We start from the raw sequence: 8,301 nt of genomic DNA, 5'->3' as shown, positions 1-8,301 counted from the left end.
AGGGCTCATTGAGATGGTAGGTTGCCTAGGGCATCCAGACCCTGCTCCTGTCTGCACTATCAAGGTGGAGAGAAAAGGGAGACTTTGGTGTTTGCCAGCCCTCTGATGCAGAGTTTCAGCAGCTCCCCAGCCATTTGATAGGGTTCCAGGGCTGGTTCCTTCATATTCTAGTTGCCCTTTTATTTATTTTTTCAATTTAAATTCAATTTAGTTAAGATACGCTGTATTATTAGTTTCAGGGGTAGAATTTAGTGATTTATCAGTTGCATATAACACCCAGTGGCTCATTATATCAAGTACCCCCCTTAACGCTCATCACCCAATTACCCAACCCACTACCCATATCCCCTCCAGCAACCCTTAGTTTGTTCCCTATAGATAAGAGTATCTTTGTCTTCCTCTCAATCCCTTTTTATCTTATCTTATTTTTCCTTCCCTTCCTCTGTGTTCATCTGTTTCATTTCTTTTTTTTTTTTTTCTTTTTAAGATTTTATTTATTCATGAGAGACACAGAGAGAGACAGACACAGGCAGAGGGAGAAGCAGGCTCCATGCAGGGAGTCTGATGTGGAACTTGATCCCGGAACTCCAGGATCACGCCCTGGGCCAAAGGCAAATGCTCAACCGCTGAGCCACCCAGATGTCCCTCATCTATTTCATAAATTCCACATATGAGTCATATGGTATTTGTCTTTCTCTGACTGACTTATTTCACTTAGCATAATACACTCTAGTTCCATCCACATCATCACAAATGGCAAGATTTCATTCTTTATGATAGCTGAATAATATTCCATTGTATTTGTATACACCATGTCTTCTTTATCCATTCATCAGTCAATGGCTCTTTTCATAGTTTGGCTTTTGTGGACATTGCTTTTATAAACATTGGGGTACATGTACCCCTTCAAATCACTATTTTTGTATTCTTTGGATAAAATACCCAGTAGTATAATTACTGGATTGTAGGGTAGTTTTATTTTTAACTTTTTGAGGAACACTTATATTGTTTTCCAGAGTGGTTGCACCAACTTGCATTCCCATCACTAGTGTAAGAGGGTTCCCTTTTCTTCTGCATCCTCACCAACATCTATTGTTTCTTGGGTTGTTCATTTTAGTCATTCTGACATGTATGAGGTAGCATCTCATTGTGGTTTTGATTTGTATTTCCCTGATGCCAAGTGATGTTGAGCATTTTTTCATATGTCTATTGGCCATTTGTATGTCTTCTTTGGAAGAATCTCTGTTCATGTCTTCTGCCCATTTCTTGCCTGGATTTTTTTGTTTTTTGGGTATTGAGCTTGATAAGTTCTTTATAGATTTTTGGAAACTAGCCCTTTATCTGATATGCCATTTGGAAATAACTTCTCCCATTCCATAAATTGACTTTTAGTTTTGTTGATTTTTTCCTTTGCTGTGAAAATTCATGTATCAGTTTTCTAGAAATATTTTGGTGATGTCTTTCAGTTTTTCTACATAGAATATCATGTGTGACGAATGTGCACTTTGCTGCTTTAGGATGAAATGCTCTGAATATATGGGAAGTCCGGCCGGTCCAGTGTGTCAGTCAAAGCCCTTGTTTCTTTGCTGATCGAAATTTTCCTTAGATGATATGTCCATTGCTGTGAGTGGAGTGTTTAAGTCCCCTACTATTATTGAATTATCAATGAGTCTTTAAAATTTTGTTATTGATTTATCTATTTGGCTGTTCCCAAGTTAGGGGCATAAATACTTAAAATTATTAGATCTTTGTGTTGGATAGACCCCTTTATTATGATAAAGTACCCTTCTTTATCTCTTGTTACAGTATTTGGTTTAAAATCTAGTTTGTCTTCATGAGAGACACCTAACTCTGGGAAATGAACAAGGGGTAATGGAAGGGGAGGTGGGCGGGGGGTTGGGGTGACTGGGTGATGGGCACTGAGGGGACACTTGGTGGGATGAGCACTGGGTGTTATACTATATGTTGGTAAATTAAACTCCAATAAAAAAATAAAAATAAAAATAAAAATTTTAAAGTTAAAAAAAAATTTAGTTTGTCTAATATAAGGATGGCTACTGCAGCTTTCTTTTGATGTCCATTAGCATGATAAATGGTTTTCCACACCCTCACTTTCAATCTGGAGGGGTCTTTGAGTCTAAAATGAGTCTCTTGTAAGCAGCATATTGATGGGTCTTTTTTTTTTTTGAATCCATTCTGATACCCTATGTCTTTTGATTGGAGCATGTAGTCCATTTACCTTCAGAGCAATTATTGAGAGAGATGAATTTAGTGCCACTGTATTATTTGTAAAGTTGCTGTTCCATTCTGGTCTTTGTTACTTTTGGTCTCTTTTCCCACAGAAATATTAATATTTCTTGCAGGACTGGTTTAGTGTTCACAAATTCCTTTAGTTTTTGTTTGTCTTGGAATCTCTTTATCTCTCCTTCTATTTTGAATGACAGCCTTGCTGGATAAAGTATTCTTGGCTGCATATTTTCCTCATTTAGCATGTTGAATATATCATGTCCTTTCTGACCTTCCAGGTCTCAGTGAACAGGTCTACTGCCAGACTTATGTGTTTACCCTTGTAGGTTAAGGACCTCTTGGCCTGAGCTGCTTTCAGTATTTTTTCTTTATCTTTGTAATTGGCAAGTTTCACTATATCATGGTGTTGACCTATTTTTGTTGATTTTTAGGGGAGTTCTCTGTGTCTCTTGGAGTTCTCTGTGTCTCTGTGTCTCCACCTGTTTTCTTTCTCAGATTAGGGAAGTTCTCAGGTATAATTTGTTCAAATAAACCTGCTGCTTTTCCCCCCACTCTTCTTCTGAGACTCCTATAACGTGGATACTATTTCACTTTATGGAATTGCTGACTTGTCTAAGTCTACCTTTATAATCTAATAGTCATCTTTTCCTCTTCTTTTCAGCTTCATTATTTTCCATAATTTTATATTCTGTATCACTGATTTGGTAACCTTTGTTCATCCTCATTTTTATGGTCCCCACCTTGGGGCTCCATCTTGGTTATGGCATTTTAAAATTTGTCCTGACTAGATTTTATTTATCATTATAGTAAGAGATTTTCTAGTGTTTTCTATGCTTTTTTCAAGTCCAGCTAGTATCTTTATAGTTATTGTTTTAAATTCTAGTTCAGATGTCTTATATATATCTGCATTGATTAAATCTCTAGCTGCAAGTATTACCTCTTGTTCTTTTTTTCTGAGGTGTGAATCTCTCCATCTCATCATTTTGTCCAGTAAAGAAAAGAAGAAAAAGAAAAAAAAAAAAAGAAAAGAAAAAGAAAAAGAATAACAACAAAACAAAACAAAAAAACCCCTAGATCCTGGGTATGTTTTGGTTTTGGTTTGTTGTTAAAAGAAAGTAGATCCCAAAATAGGAAAGAAATATATACATCTTTGTGTGTATATATACATCATTGTATGTTCACTGGATCTTGCTTGATTTTGCAGAGGGGAAGATTAGACCCCCTGGCCAAATGTACCTTTCCTGTTTAAGTCATTGCAGAAGGTGGCAAGAAGAGCAGTTGGCAGGGCCCCTTCTGTTGAGTTCTCATTAATAACACTAAATCATTTCTTCTATGGGATTTGGTTTGAAAAATTTCAGCCAAAGGAAAACTGAAACAATCAGAAGTAGCAACCCAGCCATGTAAGTGGTGCTTCCTGGGTGGTTTGTTGACCTGGTTGAGCCTTGGACAGCCTTGGGTGTTCCTGTCGTGGACAGCAGGGCATGGTTCTCAGCCCTGCTGAGTGTGTCCACTGGGTACGTTTCCTGTCCCCACATGTTATTTACAATAACATATATATACAAATATATTTTTAAATTTGTAACAAAATATAAGGAAACAAAAATATAAAGTAATATAAAGTATATGTAAAAACAATTTTAAAAGAATAAAAAAGAATCGACAAAATAACTGAAAAATAAAAGACTAAAGAATAAAAATACAAAGGATGCTATATACTGTTTTCCCCATTGTGCTGATTCTTCATCCAGGTGGACTTGCCCTACTGGAAATGTGCCATCAGGGCACAGGGAGGCTGGGCTTGGGGTCCGGGCTCTGGACTCCATTGGGTGGCACTGATTTTGCTCCCTGAAGGTTCTCAGTACTGATGGGCAGGGTGCTGTGGTGGCCACCCCCACTTCTAGCTCTAGAGCTGAAAATTTGTGCCCCCTACTCTTTTTTTTTAACTTTATTTATTTTTTTTTTAATTATTATTATTATTTTTTTATTTATTATAGTCACAGAGAGAGAGAGAGAGAGAGAGGCAGAGACACAGGCAGAGGGAGAAGCAGGCTCCATGCACCGGGAGCCCGACGTGGGATTCGATCCGGGGTCTCCGGGATCGCGCCCTGGGCCAAAGGCAGGCGCCAAACCGCTGCGCCACCCAGGGATCCCTTTTTTTTTAACTTTAAACAAATTTTTATTACACAAAGGTTGTCACATAATTGGATATTTTTCTACTTTGCATACAATTATTCTTACTCTCCACAGAAAGGCTGCTTAACTTTTTATCTGGTGATGGCAAACACTAAAATCCTGATTTTAAAAGAAGAGTAGTAAAAATGCCTCAGTGATTTAAATTGAAAGCAGTACATTGGTACATGGCTCTTGCACTCAGTTATCAGGAATGTACAAATGTCTTTTTATTCAAAATACAAAATAAATTATCTGTAGGCATGGACAATGACAGCAGTTAATCATTTTATGTTGTCAACTGAATCCAGTAACTGATGGTTATAGTGATTTTCTTAAACATCAGCCAGCCTTTTTCCTCAGTCATTTCCTTCAACTGACTTCTCTGAAGTTGGTTGGCTGAGAACACAGTCTTGAGCTTCCTCTCGCAGTTCATTAAGAATGGTAAGCAACTATTCTAGGAATCAGAACGTGCCACCTCCCGTACCACCTCCCATTCCACCCATTCCTGGGTCCTTCTCTAGGAATTTCAGTGACTACAATTTCTGCTGTAGTTAACAGAGAGGCCACACCAGCAGCATCCAATAAAGCAGTTCTTACCACCTTAGTTGGATCAATGATTTCTTTTTCCATTCACATAATCTCCAAGCATAGCATCCTAACCAACTTCTGAGGAACCCTGCATAATTTTCTCAACTATCAATGATCCTTCAACACCTGCATTCTTAGCAATGGCCATTGCAGGAATTTTGAGTATTTTCTTAATAATTTCAATACCAACTCTTTGATCTTCATTAGCTGGAGTTATTGAATCCAAGGCTGGAATGCACTGAAGCAGGGCGCAACCCCCTCTCAGAACAAGGCCTTCTTCAACAGCAGCTCTTGTGGCATTGAGGGCATCTGCAACTCTGTCTTTTCATTCACTTCAGCATCACTTGTCCTGCCAACCTTCAACCCAGCTACTCCATCTGAGAGTTTTGCCAGACGTTCATCCAGCTTTTCCTTTTCATATTCACTAATTGTGATATCTAACTCTGCTCAATGATTTCTTGAATACGTTTTTCAACTTGAGCCTTGTCACCCTTTCCTTTTTAAAAGCACGGCATCATCTTTGGTCACAATGACCTCTCCCACTTTTCCTAAGTCGTCAGGCCAAATGAACATCTTTGAGATTTAGAGTCAATCCTTCTTCCCCAGACACTGCACCACCGGTAGCAATAGCCATATCTTTAACCTGGTTCTTTCTATTGTCACCAAAACCTGGAGCTTTGACTGCCACAACCTGAAGACCACCTTTTAGCCTCTTTAAAACGAGTGTACTCAGAGCTTCTCCATCAACATGTCCAGCAATTGGGAGCGAGGCCTCACGGTGAGCACTGGCAATTGCAAGAGCAGGTAGGATAGGCCGGACCCTAGAAATGGTCTTTTCACTCAGTGGAGCGTTTGTGCCCCCTACTACTCTTCAGTGAGCCCTCCCAGAAGAGCGGTCGGTCGCTCTTGTGTCCTGGTTTCTGTCAGAACTGTGTTCACCCCGCCTGTGTCCTGGCGTTTTTATCTCAGGAACGTGACTGGCTTTCAAAACTCCTGGTTTTTTAAATTAATGTATGTATGTATGTATGTATGTATGTAGGTATGTATTTATTTATTTATTTAAAGATTTTATTTATTCATGAGAGAGAGAGCGGAGGGCGGGGGGCAGAGACACAGGCAGAGGGAGAAGCAGGCTCCATGCAGGGAGCCCGACGCGGGACTCGATCCCGCATCTCCAGGGTCACGCCCCGGGCCGAACTAAATTCATATAGAATGAAATCTCTGTCCGTCCCTACCTCCTGCCTATCCACTTGGCACTGGCTAGATCTTACCCCACAGGCCCAGCCCAGATTGACTCTAAATCTCACCGGCTACACCGCTGAGCCACCCGGGGCTGCCCAAACTCCCGGCTGTAGGGATTCCCGAGGCCGCACGCCGCCCCCGGGTGGTGCGGAGGCTCCCAGGCTCCTGCTTCGCGCGGCCTCCTCCTGCAAGCCGGGCCACGGCCGCTGGGGGCCTCGTGCCTGGGGCGGCGGGAGCGGGAGCGGGAGCCTCCTCCCGGACGCGCGCCTGTTCTTCCGGTGACCCCGGTGCCCCCGTGACCTCGGGGTCGCACGCGGCCTGGCTCACCTCCGCGGGCTCCGCCGGGCTGGGGCGCCCGAGCACCTTCCAGGCACGTCCCCCAGCCTAGCTGACGCGTCGAAGAGTTCCGAGTCTGTGCTCGGTGGCTCTGGCTCGCGACACTGCGGTGGCCTCCTGGCGGCAACACCTGGACGCCGCCCGCACCCGGCCCCCTCAGCTGGATCACACCACCCAGGTCTCCGCACCTCCTACCTCCCAAACGGTGGTCGCTTCTCCTTGTAGACTCGCCGCATCGGTTTCCTCAGACCTCTGGCTGGTTTCTCGGGTCTCAGAAGGACTGGGAGCTACCTGGTGGTATTCAAGGAGGAGACAAGGTTTGGGGCCCCCTCCTCCACCGTGACTCCTCAGCCCCTAGTCGCCCTCTAGTGCCTTTCTTCCTGCCTCAGGGCCGATGAATCCGCTCAGGGTCCCTCAGTACCGCCTGTCCCCACTGCAGGTGAGGGCTCTCTGTCGCTGTGTCTCTGTCTCAACTTGGCCTCCTCCCCGTGGTCTTTGATCCTGTAGCAGCTGTTCCGTCAGGCCTGCTCTTCAGGAGGAATCGCTCTATAAACAGGCGTAGATTCGGCGCCTCCACGGACGACGTGAGTTCAGGGTCTTCTGTTGCCATCTGGGACCGGAACCCTCTCCGTGTTGCACTCCTGAGGCAGAATTCCTTCTAGGTCAGGAAACCTCAGGCTTTGTTGTTAAGGCCTCCAAGTGACTGGCTGAGGCTCACCCAGATTACAGATTATATTAACCACATTTGAAAAAGTACCTTTTAGCAACATCTAGTGTTTGACTAAACAACTGAGGACCATGGCCTGGCCAACTTGACCCATCACAAGAAGGAATGTTAATTACTTAAAACAAATCATCATTCACGTTCATGAATGTGACCTTTATACCATTTATAAATAAGGTAACCAGAGAAACAGAACGATTGGCTTGTGCTGTGACGGCAGGCGGGCATCTGACATTGGTTTTAAGTATGGGGCTGTCATGTAGCTTAGAGATGTTCATGTTGCTTTGAAAATTTGCAGTTCAAAACTGACCAAGTTGCTTTGCTCTAATCAGAAGTGTGAAAGTTTTAAGTTACTGGGAATGTCTAACGTAGACCTAAAGCCACCTGTAGCAACTAAGAATTTCTCAAACAGCACTAAAAGCAAATCTGAAGAAAAATGCTCAAGGAAAATAAAGACCCGCAGAGGGTGTTAAAAAACAAACAAACAAAAAGCCACCTGAATGCATTGGGCTATGCAAGTGTCGTGTTTTTAACAGAACACAATTCCAAAAATCCTTTGACACTCCTCCACTGAGTTCACATTTCCTTCCCCTGAATCTGGGGAAGGAAACTGTTCCTGTGACTGTTTGACCCATAGGATACGGTGGAAGTGACACCATGTTATTTTTGGGCCCAGGCCTTAAGAAATGGGCAGTTTCCACCTCCTGCATCTTAGAAGGAAGTTTTTGAACTCAGCCACCACGCTGCGAGGAAGCTGAAGCTGCCTGCCAGTTTGCTAGCTGTCAGACGGATCCATCTTGGAAGTGGATCCTCTTGTCCCAGCTGATGCCTGGCGGAGCAGAAATGAGTTATCTTCACTGAGCCCTGCCCAAAGTATGTATTTGAAAGTAAAATAGTTAGTTTTAAACCATTAAGCTTTGGAGTGGCCTGTTATACAGCAAAAGAAACTTGACTAGGTGTTTGGCTGGGATCTGGGCTTGGCCTGTGGGGTA

At 43.0% G+C, this 8,301-nt stretch overlaps 1 pseudogene; it reads right to left on the bottom strand.

Moving 5' to 3' along the window:
• Positions 1 to 4,880: 4,880 nt before the first annotated feature.
• Positions 4,881 to 7,195, bottom strand: LOC121487159 (annotated as a pseudogene).
• Between the last annotated feature and the right edge of the window lie 1,106 nt (positions 7,196 to 8,301).

This window comes from Vulpes lagopus, chromosome 3, assembly GCF_018345385.1.
Source record: "Vulpes lagopus strain Blue_001 chromosome 3, ASM1834538v1, whole genome shotgun sequence".
NCBI classification, from domain to species: domain Eukaryota; kingdom Metazoa; phylum Chordata; class Mammalia; order Carnivora; family Canidae; genus Vulpes; species Vulpes lagopus.
Note: the sequence above shows the minus strand (reverse complement) of the source record. Positions and strands in the feature narration are given on the sequence as shown.